Below are 19,327 nucleotides of genomic sequence, written 5' to 3' on the forward strand. Positions count from 1 at the left end.
TGCTCTGGTTCGCCAGAAGCGGCTTAGTCATGCTGGCCACATGACTCGGAAGCTGTACGCCGGCTCCCTTGGCCAATAAAGCGAGATGAGCGCCACAACCCCAGAGTCAGCCACGACTGGACCTAATGGTAAGGGGGCCCTTTACCTTTACGTTAGCAATAGTAACAGATTAGAGCAGAGACCACATCAACACCACCCCAAACCACGGTTTGACAACGCCCTGTCGCAAGAGAGCAGGGCCCTGCAGGTTTTGTCATCTTTCTGCAGGGCCTGCGAGGCGGAGCTGTTCCACCAGGCCTTCGGTCCAGGCCCAGTCTGACCTCCTTCTTTCTATGGGACCCTGTATGTAAGTGGCCTCATTAGCTCTTTCTGAGCTTGTTTTGCAAAATCACAAAGAGCTATTTCTGAGGGAAATCTGCAAAAACGACACTGCTGACATGGGCTGCCATACGTCCAGATTTTCCTGGACATTTCTGCCAGTTACTGCTTGCAGCCACAATATTCCAGGAAATTCCGGACGTATGGTAGCCCTAATGGAGCCACATTACTCTCAATCCTTCTTCTGGATCATTGCCACTCTGGGTCAGGCTACTCAGTGCCAGCAGTGGGGTGAAGTGTTTTCGCCTTCACTGCAACTTCCTCTAGCAGTAGCTGCCACCGATTCTCATAGAGGTAAAGGAAAGGCGCACACCCAGGGACACTACTAGAACTAGGCCTAAAGTTGCACGCTGCCCCAAGCGATGCTCTTCAAAACTTTGAACAGTCTGTGTGCTGTGTGCCCAGTGAAAGGAAAATGTCTTCATCTCTGCCATTCACCGCACAGTTGGATCGTTGCTTATCGGTGCATAATTATAATGGACTGCACCAGCTCCGTGATAATGATGCTTAGCACACAGTGGTGTGGAGAGGATGTTTGGCACATTTGTTTCCCATTGTCTTCTTGGGAGGTACAGGAAGCGGCAGGTTTGTAACAATCTTCTCTTTCTCCACCTCATTAATCTCCTGAAGGGGAGCTCCTGAAGCATTGCGTGCATTATCAAATTAACCAGGCATGTGATTAGTGCTCAAGCGATCAGCCGCAGAAGCAGCGTGCAGGATTATTCAGATTCTGATTTCACAACCCCAAAGTTGCGCAACAAACGCACGAGGAGCAAAGTTGATTGTTCAGAGCACGCCAGCTGCTTTCAATAGGTCCATCTCCCTCCTCCAAATTTAGGCCACAAAGTTTGGTCAGAGAGATGATGTGCAGCATGATGTGCAGTCATTTATGGAACGATCCAAGGAGAGCTAATCATGTTCCATTGCCTGAAGGTAACTGGACCGACTGAGCCATCTAGCTAGGCAGAGCAGGCCCTATCATTAGGCAGAGTGAGGCAGCTGTCTCAGGCGGCAGTTGCCGAGGAATGGTGAAAGGGTGGGAGGGAAGAGTGTTGTGTACCACATGACCTGCTCTGTGCCCTCCCCCCAGCTGGCCAGCTGCCTTCAGCAGAGGACCCTGTCCCATCACTCACTCAATACAGCATGGGACTCTTAATCTTAGGGTCGTGGGTTTGAGCCCCACATTGGGCAAAAATATTCATGCATTGCAGGGGGCTGGACTAGATGGCCCTTGTGGTCCCTGCCAACTCTACAGTCCTATGATTCTATGACCATTCTGGTCAGCTTTTGTACATAGAGTGGGGGGAGTGCCAGAAGAAGAAGAAGAAGAAGAAGAAGAAGAAGAAGAAGAAGAAGAAGAAGAAGAAGAAGAAGAAGAACAACAACAACAACAACAACAACAACAACAGGTTTTCTTATCTGCCCTTCATAATAAGGTCCAAGGATGAGTTATAGGAGTATTTTAAAAAAATACAAGAATAAAATATGTTAAATCTACTTACAGTTGGAAGAATAGGGTGTGTCCTAAAATACAATAACCTTAAGTTTCAAAGACCAGGGTACAGAGGTGTGCCTTCTTCAGTATGCAATTGATTTTGTTGCTTTTATATACGGTACCACCTTTTTTTGTCAAGGAGCTCAAAGTGGTGAGCATGGTTCTCCTCCTCATTTAACTCCCCCAACAACCCTGTGAGGTAGGTTAGGCTGAGAGGCAGTGACCGGCCCAAGGTCATCCATGGAGCTTCATTGCTGCATGGGGATTTGAACCCTGCCTTCCCTAACCACTACACCACAATGTCTCTCAATGAAAGCGACACGATGAAGGTAAACCACCTGTTAGGGAGTGCCATGGAGAATGCTCTCCCCCAGGCTACACAAACCCCGACTTCCTATGGGTGGTGGAATTAACAAGAATTCCTTCATAGAAATCCAAACACTTTGCAAAGATCAGTACGAAGGGGATTGGCATGCCTGCAGGAAGCACTCTCCAAGACACCTGAACGAAAAGGTAAATGCAAAGGACCCCTAGATGGTTAAGTCCAGTCAAAGGTGACTATGGGGTTGTGGCACTCATCTCGCTTTCAGGCTGACAGAGGCAGTGTTTGTCCACAGACAGCTTTCCGGGTTCTCCTGCCCAGCATGACAATACTGCTTCTGGTGTAATGGGACACCGTGATGGAAACCAGAGAGCATGGAAAAGCCATACCTTCCTGCCACAGCAGTAGCTATTTATCTACTTGCACTGGCGTGCTTTTGAACTGCTAGGTTGGCAGGAGCTGGGACAGAGCAATGGGAGCTCAACCCATTGCGCGGATTTGAACTACCGACCTTCCAATCGGCAAGCCCAAGAAGTTTGGTGGTTTAAACAGCACCACCCATATCACCGGAGGCAAATGGCCAGCTTAAAGGAGTTTGTGGCCAGGTTCACTCCTGTGACATGCTAATCTCTGTCCTCCAACACCTCACATTGCTGTCCCTTAGTGTCTGCCGCCTGAGGCCACCACCTCACTTTGCCTAATGGTAGGGCCGACTCTGGAAATCCTAAGGATTGAACTATATGCATACAAATTGCTCCACAAAGGCATCTATAAGAATCACTAGGTCATTTCATTTGTTGCTTAATTTTTTAAAAATTTAATTTAATTTAATTCTAGAAGACCTCTGAAGGTATGTACTTAAGGAGCAGAAGAAGCTGTCTCATTGGCCCAGTTGACGCACCAGGTGCCCGCGGTTCCCCCTTGGCAGTGGCGGCAGCAGGGGTAGCCTCAGCAGCCTGGAGCCAGCCTGGTAGTGCAGTTGGCTCTGGCTGGCTTCAGGAGCTGCTCGCTGCCATGGCGCCCGCTATTTTGCCCCACCGGAAGTCCCCATATGATGTGTCTTGTGCCGTTGAACCAATCATGCAACATTCATTCCCTACTAATAAATCTACAACACTTAAAATATAAATCCAGGGACATTAAATGAAATCAGGGGACATTCTGGGGACGGATTTTGTCCGGGGACAGATTTGTAAATCCAGGGACTGTCCCCGGGAAACAGTGATGTCTGGTAGCCATTGTTGTTGTTGTTTAGTCGTTTAGTCGTGTCCGACTCTTCGTGACCCCATGGACCAGAGCACGCCAGGCACTTCCACTGCCTCCCGCAGTTTGGTCAAACTCATGCTGGTAGCTTCGAGAACACTATCCAACCATCTTGTCCTCTGTCGTCCCATTCTCCTTGTGCCCTCCATCTTTCCCAACATCAGGGTCTTTTCCAGGGAGTCTTCTCTTTTCATGAGGTGGCCAAAGTATTGGAGCCTCAGCTTCACGATCTGTCCTTCCAGTGAGCAATCAGGGCTGATTTCCTTCAGAATGGAGAGGTTTGATCTTCTTGCAGTCCATGGGACTCTCAAGAGTCTCCTCCAGCGCCATAATTCAAAAGCATCACTTCTTTGGCGATCAGCCTTCTTTATGGTCCAGCTCTCACTTCCATACATCACTACTGGTAGCCATAGCTTACATTAAACCAAATCGAGCCATTGGTCCATCTGGCAAAGCATTGTCCACACCAATTGGCTATCTGGGTGTCCAAAGGAGTCTCTCACCACAGCCCTACCTGGAGATGTTGAGGATTGAACTTGGGACCTCCTGCAAAAGAGATGCTCTACTGTTGAGCTTCCATTTTTCTCCCTTGCCTCCCCTATTAATGCAATCTCTTCTCCGCCCTGTGCCAATATCCTAGCTGGGCAGAATCCATCAATCCCTTTTACCAATTGAGAAATGTTCCTGAGCATGTTTTTAACAGTCATTTTGTTAATATCACCAATGAATCAATACTCTTCTTACCTCCCCCCTACCTTTCTCCATAAATAAAAAGGACCCAGAGTCGGTGACATTATGAATGATCTCCCCTTGTCTACTTAAAGATGAAATGGGTGGTTGTGTGTAAACAAGTGGAACTTATTTCCCATGCATTAACCTTGCCTTGACGAACCTTGTTTTCCCTTCTCTATCTCTCTCTCCGCCCCCCCCTTCTTGTAAAACAGAGCAAGCTTCACCTATGAGAAAGCCATGGAGGTTGTAATTAAACCGGGTAGCAGTGAAGCAAAGAACCACTGACCAGGTCCCAGAGCAATTATTAAGTAGAGCTCAATGCATTACGCAAATGAGAACAGCCTAGGACATTTGGGGGGGGGAGAGGTTAGTGGACAATAGGAAGGGCGGGGGGCAAGGGAAGCTAAGACACATTATTTAAGTGTTCTTGTAAGCCCTCTAAGATATTAATGCTGCAAATCTTCTTATGAATATTTAAGGACATAAAATGGAGTGATGCTCCGGTCCAGCATTACCACAGCAGCCTGTGATATAGTTGAGCCCACTTAAGAAAGCAATATCCGACATCCGTGACAGATTTAAACATGATAAGGGAAAGGGGCACGGGGTGGCGGGGGCGGGGCGGGGCGGGCGACAGTGCTCCTTAAACGGTCAGGCAGACATTAACGGGGTGAGTCATGGGAGACTACGTTGCTTGAAGATGTAACTTTTGCTTAAATCCCTGCCTCCGAGCAGCGAGGGAGGCTCTTTATTTATTTTTAAACACAGCACAGCCCTCAGAAGACCACCGGCTTGACCTTCAAGCAGCTTCGACAGTTGCTTACAAGCAAAGAGTTTCGGTGCTCCCACAGTTAGATGTTCCCTCTATCCTGGGGCCGCTAAAGAACAGTAATGGGTCTTGCTGCTGAAATTCCTGCTTATCAATGCTCAGATTGGCTGCTTTTGATCAGAAGGTGCTGTGTAATAATAATAATAATAATAATGGTAAAGGTAAATGGACCCCTGACCATTAGGTCCAGTCGCGGACGACTCTGGGGTTGTGGCGCTCATCTCGCTTTATTGGCCGAGGGAGCCGGCGTACAGCTTCTGGGTCATGTGGCCAGCATGACTAAGCCACTTCTGGCGAACCAGAGCAGTGCACGGAAGCGCCGTTTACCTTCCCGCCAGAGTGGTACCTATTTATCTACTTGCACTGTGTGTTTTCGAACTGCAAGGCTGGCAGGAGCAGGGACTGAGCAATGGGAGCTCACCCTGTCGCGGGGATTCGAACCGCCGAACTTCTGATCGGCAAGTCCTAGGCTCTGTGGTTTAACCCACAGTGCCACCCGCATCATCATCATCATCATCATCATCATCATCATCATCATCATATTTCTATCCCACTCTTGGACAGCCTACAAACGTAGTAAATTAATATAGACACACAAATGCACCGAAATCAAAGGGGAAAGTGTAGAACTGTGACTAGATTGTAAAATATATTTTTATGGGCGGTAGCTTATTTGCTTCTTTCTCTGCCCCCCTTTTTGCTTTGGGTCTGCTGTTGCATGTCTGGTGCCCGCCTTCACCCCCCAGCTCAATAATATTTATTACAATGTCACCAAAGCAATTAGGTAGTAAGGATCAGATTACCAAGTACATATGTTTGCTATAGTCAAAGAAATGTGTCATTTCCCCCCCCCACGCGTTGAGATTTTTTTCTTCTTAATTTAACTTCTTGATTGACTTATTATGTACATTGGCACTTTTAAGAGCATCAAATAAAACACAGAGAGTTCAGAAGAAATGTAAATGGCCTCAAAGAGAAGGAGAGGGAGAAAGAAATCCTATAATCTTTTTTAATGGCTATAAAAACTAGGAAGAATACATCATAAGTTCCCCGCATGGGGTCCTTGTCTATGTTCAATCCAGTATTGTAAATTAGACACGACTTTTTATTTAATTTCTGACTGAGAGAGGGAAATTAGAAACAACATTATCTCTGCTGCTCTGTTATAACAAACAATATTTCATGGAGCCGCCATAAGTTTACCTTAAGAACTTGCTTTTTGGGAAAGGAAAAAAAAAGAGCGAAAGAGAGTAAACACTGGCTTGATCTCACCAATGGCTGGAGTTTACGGATCTTTCTGTAGGCTGACAAAGTCCAGTACAGTGGTACCTCGGGTTACATATGCTTCAGGTTACAGACTCCGCTAACCCAGAAATAGTACCTCGGGTTAACGACTTTGCTTCAGGATGAGAACAGAAATTGTGTGGCGGCAGAGGGAGGCCCCATTAGCTAAAGTGGTACCTCAGGTTAAGAACAGCTTCAGGTTAAGAACGGACCTCTAGAATGAATTAAGTTCTGAACCCAAGGTACCACTGTATAATATAGGTGAAACAGCTGTACATCAATTGCAAGAAAGCTATGTGCTGCATGTGTAGATCTGTGGACAGACTGCCAATAATAATACCATATTTTTCGCTTTATAAGACGCACATTTTCCCCTCCAAAAATTAAGGGGAAATGTGTGTGCGTCCTATGGAGCGAATGCAGGCTCCTTGGCTTCAGCGAAATGAACCCGAAGCCTCCGGAGCGCAGCGGGAACTCCACAACTCACTTGCATCTGTATCATGTAAAGGTATCCCAATTTAAACTCTAATAAATTGTGCCTGTGGTTCTTGCTTGACCCCAAATGGCCAGACAGGGGCAGGTTCGTGGTGCCTGCACAATGCATTGGCCAGTTGCGTTGCCCAGGTCATTGTCAGTTTAGTGTACCCCAGCAGTACCCCAGCTGTAGTTATGGCCAACAATTTGGGTGGCTTTATAAGAGGATTAAACAAGTTCATGGAGGATACAGCTCTCTGTGACCTCTAGCCATGATGGCTATGTGCTATGTGTACCTTCGTTCTCAGAGGTAGTATGTACCTGAATACCAGTTTCTGGGAACCACAAGTTGGGAGAGAGCTGTTTCATTCAGGTCCTGCTTGTGGGCTCCCCAGAGCATCTTGTTGGCCACTGTAAGAACAGGATGCTGGACCAGACTGTGGCAATGTTCAGGGATGCAGGAGAGGATATATTGTTTGGTTATAGCCTTTCCAACTTGTGTTAACAAGTTCACAATTTAGCAGAGTAACATTCCCCTTTTTAAACTCATAGCGGATATGTTTGCTCAGGCTCGCTAAAGCCTCTATAATAACTGTTTTGGTATTTTCCCCTTATTCTCTCATAAAAGATAAGACACGACACAGTCTTCTACAAAAGTATAAAAAGAGTTTACCCACATTCTGTTCACAATCAGATCCCAGAAGGCAAACTTAGCTTAGAAAAGTAACATACACCTGGAAACTATCTCATAAGGAGACAGTCCCTTTGTTCTCTCTTGGCTGGAGGCCAAGAGAGCATCTTTGGCTAAGCAGATGTTGCTTCTTCAATGCATGTAGTCAAAAAAAGAGAGATGGCTGCCCTGCCCTGTGCTTTTGTCCTTACCTGCGCAGGTGAGGCCATGCCCACCTCTATTCACATGCAGAGGAAGTCTGTCCCAGCCCAGAAGGAAACAGGAAGTTTACCTGCTGGCTGGACAAACATTCCTCCCCATGTGTAAACATGTTCACTCTACGAATGTTGTACTTGACTGCTCTTGTGTTTCACATCCCACATAGATGGGCCACAGGCCTGATCCAGAAGCGTTCTTCTTATGTTATTACAGATTTGGAACATTGCAATGGGAATATGTGAATATCCTAAGACAGACTTCTTAGGAAGTGGCCTCTGCCTTTGAGCTCTTTGCTCTCTTACTTTCAACGCTCGCCGGGTTCTGGGAGATGGGTGTGTGTGTGTCTGGAATGTTTTCTAAAGATGCTGCATCCATCAGCTGTTGGCCCTTCTGGTCCTGCTTCCTCCTCCTCTACCATTATTTCAGAATTACCCTGTGGTAATTCTGAACTGTCTTCTTCTTCTCTGGAAGGGTCAGGCTGGAGAGGCCATCTCCACCATTCCTCGTTTGCCAATTCCCTGACATTGGAACTGGCTTTGGCTGTGATGTTGACCAGTCTCAAAAGAATGGATAGGCATTGGTTTCTTCACAATTATCTTGCCACCCATGTTCAAGCACTGCCAGTTCTCTACTTTTAAATTAAGACCATCGCATGGCTAGCCAAAACACGGACTTTGACACATTTTAATCCTTCCTCCTGTTTGATGGAGAAATCCAGCACTAAGCACAAATTGGGATTACACTACGTTATGCTTATTTATCTGTAAACAACACATTCCTCTTCTAATCTCCACTTCTGTGCTTCGGGTTTTCGCTACTTGATGTTGCAGGGATTTAGAGCTGGTGGTAATTAACCCCTTGGCAGTGCCAAATCCACGTCTGCCTTCCCTGCCCCACCCCATCCCGCCCCTTCTCCTCGCTTGACCTTAACCCTCCCTAGCCACTAAATACATAATGGCCTGATAAATTTTTAAGCAGTAATGAAGGGCATAATGCACAATAAGCCATTAAGGTTGCATATTCATCAGCGCCCGCGTTGAGGGGAATGGAATGGTGCTAAAACGACTGCTTTAAGTGCTAAAATCCCAGATTGGAAATCTGGCTTGTTGATTGCTGTGGGGTTTAGCTACCTCAATTGTTTGGCAGGCTGGAAAATCTCTAGGAAGGGGCTGTTGGGATTTCGACAGCCCGCATGGCTTCCACAAAGGGCATGTCTATGTGATCGGGGTTTTTATTTTTAAAGAGTTGAAATACCTGTGGCTGCAGCAAAAGAAAAAAATGCACACAATTTTTGACATTTATCCCCTGAACATTTCTTTGCTGAATTTTCTTTGAATGTACAAATGTTTGCTAACTATTTTTGTTGTTGTTGTTCCACATGCACATTTTGCAACAGCATTTGACACTGTTGGACATCCAAAACTCATCAGAAGTCAGTGATTGACAGTATTTGAGGGCTGACTTGCAGCAGCATTTGTCAATGTACAACTTCTGGATTTATCTTTCTACTATTTATGAGTCACAAGCTGTGTCCCCAAACACCTAAGGCAATGCAATCGTTTTAGTAAGTAAGTAAGTAAGTAAGTAAGTAAGTAAGTAAGTAAATAAATAAATAAATAAATATCTAACTTAGTTATACCAAAATAGATAGTAGCCAATACTAACACAGACCTTTCTCATGGAGAAGGTCTGTCAATGGCTATTAGTTGTTACAAGTAGTAGCTGCAAAAAAAGGTGGAATCTCCTAACAGGTGTTCAGGTCTCCAGCCAGCCATTTCTGCCAAGCTTAGCAGTCAACCCTTTCCACCTCCTTGCATTCTCTTCTCTTCCCCCAACTCACTGTCTACATTTCAAGTCTCCAAGCTGTTGTCTATGTTGTTTTCCCCTTCAATTTCTTTCTTTTCTTTTTTTAAAAATTGTACTTCTGCAAGCTTTGGAGTCCCACCTCCAAGCACAGTACTACTTTGCTGTTGTTTCTTTGTGTCTCCATTTTGGCTACAATCCTGGCAGCGCTCACCCCATGAGTTTGCTGTTAGAAAGAGTAACAATTGCATGGAACCTCTGTGCTCAGAGAAAGAATGAATAACAGGTGAGTGGGATCGTGCTGTTGCCCTTGCACCTTGCTGGTGGACTTCCCAGGATGCCCAGCTAGAGGGACCTTATCTTCTAAGTAGGGATGCGAGAGATTCAATTCAGTATCCATTTATTATTATCCTGTTATAATTTGTTATGCAGCTGATACGGCAAACTGACTTCTAAGCACAATGAAACACACAGCTGAAAGCGGACCTTACCCAAGGCGCACTTTCTGCAGCAATAGAAGAAATGAAGGGCGACCTTCCTTCAAAATTCGCCCTTTTCTGAATTTTGCAATGTCAAATAACGTGTACAAAAATGCACACAACTGGGGTGAAATGTGCATTTTAAAATGCAAATATTAATGAAAATAGCATACAAAATTATATTAGGGAAAACTTCCTTGCAAAAATGTGTACACTGGCAGAATTGCAGATGAGGAGAAATTTGCACAAAATACTTGGTGAATTTTCACGAGGGTTTTTTTTCCTCTCCATAAAATAAAAATTCACCAACTGATGTGGAAATGTGGAGAACTGAACTCAAGATTGTAGAATGGGAAACTGAGAATGGATGGATCCATCTGTCCCTTGTTCTTAGCAGTGATAGAGCCAGGGTGGTGTAGTGGTTAAGAGCGGTGGACTCATAATCTGGTGAACTGGGTTCGCTTCCCCACTCCTCCACATGCAGCTGCTGGGTGACCTTGGGCCAGTCACACTTCTCTGAAGTCTCTCAGCCCCACTCACCTCACAGAGTGTTTGTTGTGGAGGGGAAGGGAAAGGAGAATGTTAGCCGCTTTGAGACTCCTTAGGGTAGTGATAAAGCGGGATATCAAATCCAAACTCTTCTTCTTCATCATCCTCATATAAAACAGAGTATAGGGCTGCTGAAAGGGGCACCTGAGCTCTTGAGGGAACCAGCCACTGCCACCCAAAATCCTGGCGACTTTGCTTTTCAAGTTAAACAGGCTGCCAGGGCCAAAGTACCAAAGAGGACAAGAGCATCACCCATAAGACTCAGCTCCTGTAACCAGCCAGTGGGACGCTAAGATGGCACTGAAGGCAAATTTTCAGATGCATGGATGGGTTGCACCTGGCTCAATAAGCAGGGTGTTCATTTTTTTTAATTGTTGCTCATTTCACACCTCAAAACAGCTTAATTATAAGTAAGCAGCAAGAACATCGAGATATTGTGTCGCACTCCTCAGAAATCATCCCTTTGGGGGCCTTGGCAAGGGTGGGATGCTCCAAAGCAGAATGAAACAGATTAAGAAAACTATTCAAAATTCATTTGAAAACATCATAATAAAAGCACAATGAAACAGGCAAGCTGAACTTGGTTAATTTGCTCCATGCGCCGCGCAGGTTTATAGTGCATCTCTTAGTATGTTTTAATTAGCTTCATAATCATCGCCGGGTAACTAACAACGCGCACTGCTTAGCTGAAGAGAGAAACAACCGGAATGGTGCTGGAAGCCAGGATGGTTCACTGGGGTCGGGTGCAGCTAGAAAGGACATCCTGTTCTCCGTTATGTGGCTAGGAGTAAATACTACACTATGCTGAGAGCCGGCATGGTGTAGTGGTTCGGCTGTCGGACTGGAAGTCTGGGGTTCTAATCCTCTCTCGGTCATGAGGCTCCCTGGGTGACCTTGGGCCAGTCGCAACCACTCAGACTAACCTACCTCATAGGGTTGTTGTCGAGATCAAATGAGGAGAGAAGAAGAAAAAGAGTTTGGATTTGATATCCCGCCTTTCACTCCCTTTAAGGAGTCTCCAAGCGGCTAACCTTCTCCTTTCCCTTCCTCCCCCACAACAAACACTCTGTGAGGTGAGTGGGGCTGAGAGACTTCAGAGAAGTGTGACTGGCCCAAGGTCACCCAGCAGCTGCATGTGGAGGAGCGGAGATGCGAACCCGGTTCCCCAGATTACGAGACTACCGCTCTTAACCACTACACCACACTGGCTCTCGAAAAAGAAACCTGGATGTACATTTCCAAAATAGAAGATAGAAAACAAATAAAAGAAAGCTTACATACAGCAACAGTGTTTTGTGTTGTGTAGGGGATGGCGCGGGTGGCGCTGTGGGTTAAACCACTGAGCCTAGGGCTTGCCGATCAGAAAGTCGGTGGTTCGAATCCCCGCAACGGGGTGAGCTCCTGTTGCTCGGTCCCTGCTCCTGCCAACCTCGCAGTTCGAAAGCAGGTCAAAGTGCAAGTAGATAAATAGGTACTGCTCCAGCGGGAAGGTAAACGGCATTTCCATGAGCTGCTCTGGTTCGCCAGAAGCGGCTTAGTCATGCTGGCCACATGACCTGGAAGTTGTACGCTGGCTCTCTTGGCCAATAAAGCGAGATGAGCGCCACAACCCCAGAGTTTACTCTCTTGGAGGAGAAGGAGAAGTTTGAATTTGATATCCTGCTTTATCACTACCCAAAGGAGTCTCAAAGCGGCTAACAATCTCCTTTCCCTTCCTCCCTCACAACAAACACTCTGTGAGGTGAGTGGGGCTGAGAGACTTCAGAAAAGTGTGACTGGCCCTTGGTCACCCAGCAGCTGCATGTGGAGGAGCGGGGAAGCGAACCCGGTTCACCAGATTACAAGACTACCGCTCTTAACCACTACACCACACTGGCTCTCAGTGGGTGGGGAAAGGACCCATGGGCGCAGCCTTGAACTCCTTGTGTGGGGGAGGTGGAATCTAAATAATAATAATAATAATAATAATAATAATAATAATAATAATAATAATAATTTTATTTATACCCCACCTTCCCTGGCCAGAGCCGGGCTCAGGGCAGCTAACAGCAATAAAATCACAGTAAACAACATAATGGGGAAAAAGACACAATTTAAAATACAGGTGAAAATGCAATTTAAAATGCAGCCTCATTTTAAAAGTAGCTGATAAATCAAGACATGAAGGGGAGGGAAACATAAGGGTCAGACTGAGTCCAAACCAAAGGCCAGGCGGAACAGCTCTGTCTTGCAGGCCCTGCGGAAAGGTGTCAAGTCCCGCACTCTTGTGACAGAGTGTTCCACCAAGTCGGGGCCAGTACTGAAAAGGCCCTGGCCCTAGTTGAGACCAATCTAACCACCTTGCGACCTGGCCCAAGGTCACCAAGGGAGCTTCATGCAATAAATGCAATTAACTAACTAACGAATAAACAAACAAACAAATAAATAAATAAATAAACCCCCCACCAAATATAGAATCTGGAGAAGATCCATTTGTTTATGAGGAAGGAGGTTTAGCTAGGGATAATTATTTGGGGATTTCTCCAAGGTCTGAGAAAGCCATTTGGCCACCACACAGCTGCATTTGTACTTATAGCCACTTTTGAGAAACCATTTTGACTGTTGGGCATGAACCAAATACATTATCTAAGAACACTTACCTGAGTCTGGTTTTTTCCTCCTCCCGTACTACCCTCTTTCCTTTTATGCCATGTCTTTTAAAGGTGTAAGAGTGCCTTATTACCAGCCACTTCATAAGCTCCCTGGGAGCCTTTTCCAGCTCAAAAGCAGGGTAGAACGAGACCTGATTTGAGGCGGATAAATTCAGGCCTGGGGGCTCAATGTGGCCCTCCAATGCTCTGTATCTAGCCCCCAGGACTTCCCCCAAGCCACACACATCCTCCCCAGTTGCTTTCCCTGCTGACCCAACTTTGCACCTTCCTTGTGTTTGTTGCCTGGCTAGGAGGTCATCTTTGAAACCTGATTTTGCCTGGCTGGGGGATAAAGAAAGGTTTGTGTGGAAAGTAGACTCCTGTAGAAAGGTAACGTTTACATCAATTGCTCCTCCCACTTTTGTCTCTGGCTCCGCCCACCCCTGGCATGTGGACCTCGGAATGGTACTCAGAAGGGAACACAGCACTCAGGCCTGAAAATGTTACCCAACTGCATTCAAATTGATAGTAAATTAAAGGGCTGTGTGAATGGCACCATGGAAAAGGTGACTTTTTAAGGGGATTCGGAAGAGTGACGAATGAAAGGAACTATTTAAGGAAGGACGAGTCCTTGGGGCATCCGAGAATGCTGCAGCTGCAAAAATAACAAGCAATGATGTTATATTTTAATTCATTTTTTCCCCTAGTTCCAGAATATTTTCCGAGCTTCTGTGTTTCAGCGATGCAATTCATAACAGGAGAGGAAGAGTGTGGGTCGTGGAAAAAAAACAAAAAACAGCATTGCTAATATGTAATCTGCAGCCTGGCTTAATTTGCTTTGATATTAACATTTTAATAGAAAATATAATTTGATGGCATTTACAGAGGGGGGGGGGGGAAATAAAATTTGATTTTCAAGATGATATGGAAATATTAAGAATCATAAGCAAAGGTGTCTAATATACAAGCAGGCATTTTTAATAAGAGCTTCTATTAGCAAAATGAATTCTTTTAATACATTTCCGCGTGCTAATTCGAATCACCTGATGCCTCTCTGAACTGATTAAACAGAAGCTTGTGCCCTGCTCCAAAGCTCAGCCTTGTTGTTGCTCCCTGTATTGCCAAGCCGTCGTGCATAAATTTGGCATCTAACAACAGAAGGAAATCTCAAGATTTGCAATATCAGCTCCTTGAGCTGTACCCATAAATCAAGGAACCATTCCCAGGTCCAACACCTCATGCAGATATTTATTCAGATAGAGCAGGGCAAACTTTGGTCTGTATTAGCGATTTTGGCCAGACATCACTGCTTTTTCACAGACTTTATCAAGCAAATGACCCCCCTTTTTTTTACCTTTACCTTTAAGCTTTATTCAGAGTGAATAAATCACATCTTATACAATCTTTTTGGACTTCCATCAGCACCTCTGATGATCCACCATTTTTATCATTTCTTCTGCATTTCTTAAATTCCTATTGCCTTTAATTATCTTAACTCAAAATCCACCTCTTTAACCATTTTTGCAATAATTCAAATAATTTACCTCACAAAACTTCTTGCAAACCTACAAACGTAATCTGGTCATCACAATTACTTTTCAAATAGTCCGTAAATTTACACCAGTCTTCTGTGAATCTCTGGTCCCGTAGGTTTCAAATTCTTCCAGTTAGTTTATCCAATTCTGCATAGTTCATCAATTTCATCCTTGCAAATGAAGCTTTTTGATGACTACATCCACGTTCATTTGGTGTATTTCTGTTTACTCCATCTGTTAAAGGGACAGGATCACTTCCGGGCTTTTCCCCTCCCTCTGCCAACAAATTTGGTGAAAATATTCTAGGCCAAAGCCAAGGATAGAATTGGACACAATTATTTACTCCTTAACATCACATGGCTGGAAATGGCACAGCAAATCCATCCCATAATACAAAAGGATGCTCAAGGGGATGGTGAAATTCCGGCTTTACTTAATTTCATTTGGTTTGGCTTGATATATGCACACTTGTTCCCCCAAAACCGAGCTGAGCTCAAAGAGGCTCACCACAATAGATAATGAAACATGCATTGGGTGGAGGGCATTTGGAGGGTGTTTATAGCGGATGCTCCTCACTTTACACTGTTTTACTTATATACACAAGGACCTGGAAAATAACCCCCACATAAGTGGAGGGATGTCTGTATCCTTTTCTGAGGTGAGGCAACCAGAACTTTAAGCAGTATTCCAAGTGTGGCCACACCATATATTTGTATATTGGTGTTATGATATCAGCAGTTTTGTTTTCAATTCCTAATGATTCTAGCATTGAATTCTCCTTTTTATTCACAGCTGCCGCCACTGTTCATCCTCAGGGCTTTCCTACTTGAATACATGCTCCTCTTTTCCTGTACCCATAAGTTCTCGCTCCAGAACACCCATTTTTTATTTCATTTTTATTGTCAGGAGTGGGTGCCAAGAGCAAGTCAGCAATAAACCACACAACTCTTTATTCCAGGAAGCAAGGTCTGCTCAGGAGTCCAGGCCTAGTGAACACAGCAACTCATCCTGGTAGATCTTGGGGGAACTGAAGGTTTCCGCCTTCCCACAGTTGCCTAAGTCCTCCTCCCTCAGATCCTTCCCCCAAAATCTGAGACTCGGTTGACATGTCTGTCTTTGATTCTCCCTCTTCATGCCTCTACTGGTTCTGGGAGATGGGGTGGGAGGGGTGTTGGTCAACGCAGGAGGGGGAGATGGCCTGGCTTCTTCACTAGCCTGATTCATCTCGGCCTCTTGGCCCCCATCCTGTCCAGCCTCTGCCCCTGATTCTGGACTGCTCTCTGCCACAGACTCTTCCTGCTCACTAAGCCCTGTTACCTCTTCAGCTTCCGACACCACCTCCTCCTAGTCTTTCCCCTCTTCTCCCTGTGACCACTCATAATTATATCACCACTGCTCCACAAGCCTTCTTCCACTGGGGGGTTCCCAAACTGCTGCTGCCCACCACTCCAGCACTTAGTCCATGACATCTGTCAGTTTTGATTTGATGAAACACGCTTGTGATGATATCAATAATGATGATGAAGTGAACGAAATGTTCCCATTGACTGTATTGTGCCATGATCAGGCCACACATCCAACCATTCACGAGGCCACTTTGACACAACTAAATCCACAGAAGTGATAGCCACACATGTAGAAGTCAGCTCTCGCTTGACTTTTCACAGCATGAGATTATTTCAGTCTGTACACAGTAGGGGTGGCTAACCTGTAGTCCTACATAAGTTGCTGAACTACAACTCCCATCATCCTTGGCCATTGGCCATGCCAGCTAGTCCGATGGGAGTTTAAGTCCAACAACACCTGGTGGAGGACACAGGTTCTCCCAGCCCTACGTAGTGTAACTTGAAATATAAAAATAAAATAAAAAAAATGTCTAGTAGCACCTTAGAGACCAACTAAGTTTGTTCTTGGTATGAGCTTGTTGGGAAACTGTGTACGTGCAGCTACTCACACAGAGGCAATTAAGGTTTGGCAGACAGCCAGAAGGTCATGTGAAGGAGTAAGTCTGCCTGGTGATAACAGAGGCATGGAGACAGCTCCCTGATTGGTCAAGCTCTCTCAGGGGAGTAATAATTAATGGCCTACTAACTGTAATGTGTTAGTTCTGGAGTTCAGTGTTCAGAGTTCTGTGTGTCAGTGTAGGAGTTGTGAGTCATGTCAGAAAAAGCTAGCTAAAGATCTGTGTTCTGTTCCTTTAAATAGTCCACTGTATATAATAAACACCTAACTACAAGTTCCTGGTTCCTGCTTCATCTATCCTGTCTGCAGCCAAGTCGCCAATTGCTTCCGTGGATTCTGCGTGTACTCTGCTAGGTCTGGCTAAGATCCTGCAACTAGTCAGAAAGTTGCGAAACACCAAATAGGTTTTGCCAATAGAGCTTTTGTGTGCATGCACACTTCTTCAGATAGTGTAACTTGACATTCTAGTTTCATGTTTTCCGAAGAGTTTGTGTCCATCTAAGTTCTACTCAGCATAAACCCATTGAAATTAATGGACCTAAGTTGGTCATTTCCACTAATTTCAATGGGCCTACTCTAAGCATGACTAACACTGGAAACAACCTAAGGGTGCAGTCCTATATAGTCTTGTTTGGGAGTAAGTACCATTGAGTTCAACGGGGCTTGCTTTTGAGTAGACATGTCACCCTGTAACTCTCTTAACACTCCATCCAAACACTTTGAAAGGGGAGAAATGTAAATAAAGAAGGAAATATTTGTTTAAAAGGTGAATGCGTTTTAATTTTTTTGTTGATAGACAAAGCCGAAGACCTCTCCCCCTGCCCTTCTGCATTAGATTCTCCAGATTCCCCACCCCCTCCTGATTACTGGCTATATCTACCTTTGACTGAAGATAGCCATATGAAATTCTGTGATGATCGAGATGGATAGAGCCAAACCAAAAGACCTGCATCACCCATGCAACTGTTCGATCTTCCAAAACATTTTTGAGAATGTTCCATAGAAATGCAATGGTGTGTCTGCAGAACATATATCACCAGTGGAACCCTGACTGAGTTAAGACCAAGCCAAATGTAGGATGGAAAGAAATGCCTGCATATTTTGTTTGGTCTATCTTCTTATATTCCCATCTGTCTGTCTTTTTATTTATCTGTAGTGTGAGATGTATTCTAATCTACGTTGAGAAGTAGTAAAGGGGCTGGCAGAAGGGATTGTCTTCTCGAGTTTGGTTCTTGCTCACTGATTTAGTATTCAGAATTTAGAATTTATGGAGGATCCTTCCATTGTCACATCATCCATCAGAGGCAGACACCAGAGAGATGGAAGTGGGAGCAGAGAGAGAAAGAGAGAGAGAGAGAAAGAGAGAGGAGGGGAAAAATTAAAAACCTGTTTATTGCTCAACTTGCTCCAGGCGTCTTTTAGTTTATTGTTCAGCTTGGTTCATTCCAGCATTTCAATTTGAATGGTTCACTTATTTGCTGTGGCTCAAAAAAATAAAATAAAATAAAAATCTAAATTAAAAACCATAAGGAAACCTATTTAAGAAAAAGGGGGAAGGAAGTTAAGAGTTGTGGGGTGCCAACAGCACCTTGGAACATTATGAGGTGTCAGCGGATAATTTAAGGGCCTGGCGGATCTTGGCTGCTCCAAAGGAGATGCTCAATTGCTCATTCCTCTGCCATTTGACACTCCAGGCATGTCAGAGTCAAGAGGGTGGAGCTCCGCGCACAAGGGACCCGCAATGCGGATGGAGAGATCCAACTTCAGCGCCTTGATTTGCAAACACGTCACAAGCAAAGAGGAGGAACCACGTTTCCACCGGGAGAGTGTTTACTCGCTCACGTCAGGATTTTTCAAAGTTCTTTGCAGAGAGCGGTCCTGAGCCAAGAACAAAGATTGCAGCTGATGACTTCGGGATGGGGAAATCTTTATGCTCAATAAACAGGTTGCCTGGCAGTGATGGATGCCTTTAAGGATGATTATCCCACTCATGAAAAACACACAATACTCTTGTTTGATTCTCGAGTCATGCAAATTTAGTTTCCACAAAGCACCATCTGAAATAACCAAGTCTTATTCGAAATGGTTGAGGGAGTTGGGTATTTTTAACCTGGAGAAGATAACATAAGAAAGCCCTGATGGATCAGGCCCATGGCCCATCTAATCCAGAATCCTGTTCTCACAGTGGCCAACCAGATGCAACTCCCCCAACCTCAGGCAAAACCTTTTGGACCAGTGGACCAGAGCCGTAGCTAGGTGATCTTGCTCCCCTGGTGTCCAGATTGTGTCCAGATTGCGCCCCCAACTCCTCCATTTAAAACCTTTTCTTATGAGGCAATAATCAACATTTTTATTTATAGACATATTTATGGACATACTTTTTTAGCCAGTTTTGTGGCCCCCCCACCTGTGCCCCTGGTGAGGGCCTTCCTCGCCACCCCCTAGCTACGGCCCTGCAGTGGACACATTTGGAATTTTATGAAAGTGTTGTTGGCACCAGACACAAAATGGCTGCTGTGGAGGTGTGGCATAACACAAAATGGCTGCCACGGAGTGTGTGGGTGTATAGGAGAGGCCAAGTCTGTGCAAACAGGAACTGAGCAGGAAGAGTCACTCACGCATTGTGGATTTTTGAGGGGAATGTGTACTGAGACCTTTTGTGGGCACTATAGGAGGTACCAGGGGACGCGGGTGGCGATGTGG

This window comes from Podarcis raffonei, chromosome 11, assembly GCF_027172205.1.
Source record: "Podarcis raffonei isolate rPodRaf1 chromosome 11, rPodRaf1.pri, whole genome shotgun sequence".
NCBI classification, from domain to species: domain Eukaryota; kingdom Metazoa; phylum Chordata; class Lepidosauria; order Squamata; family Lacertidae; genus Podarcis; species Podarcis raffonei.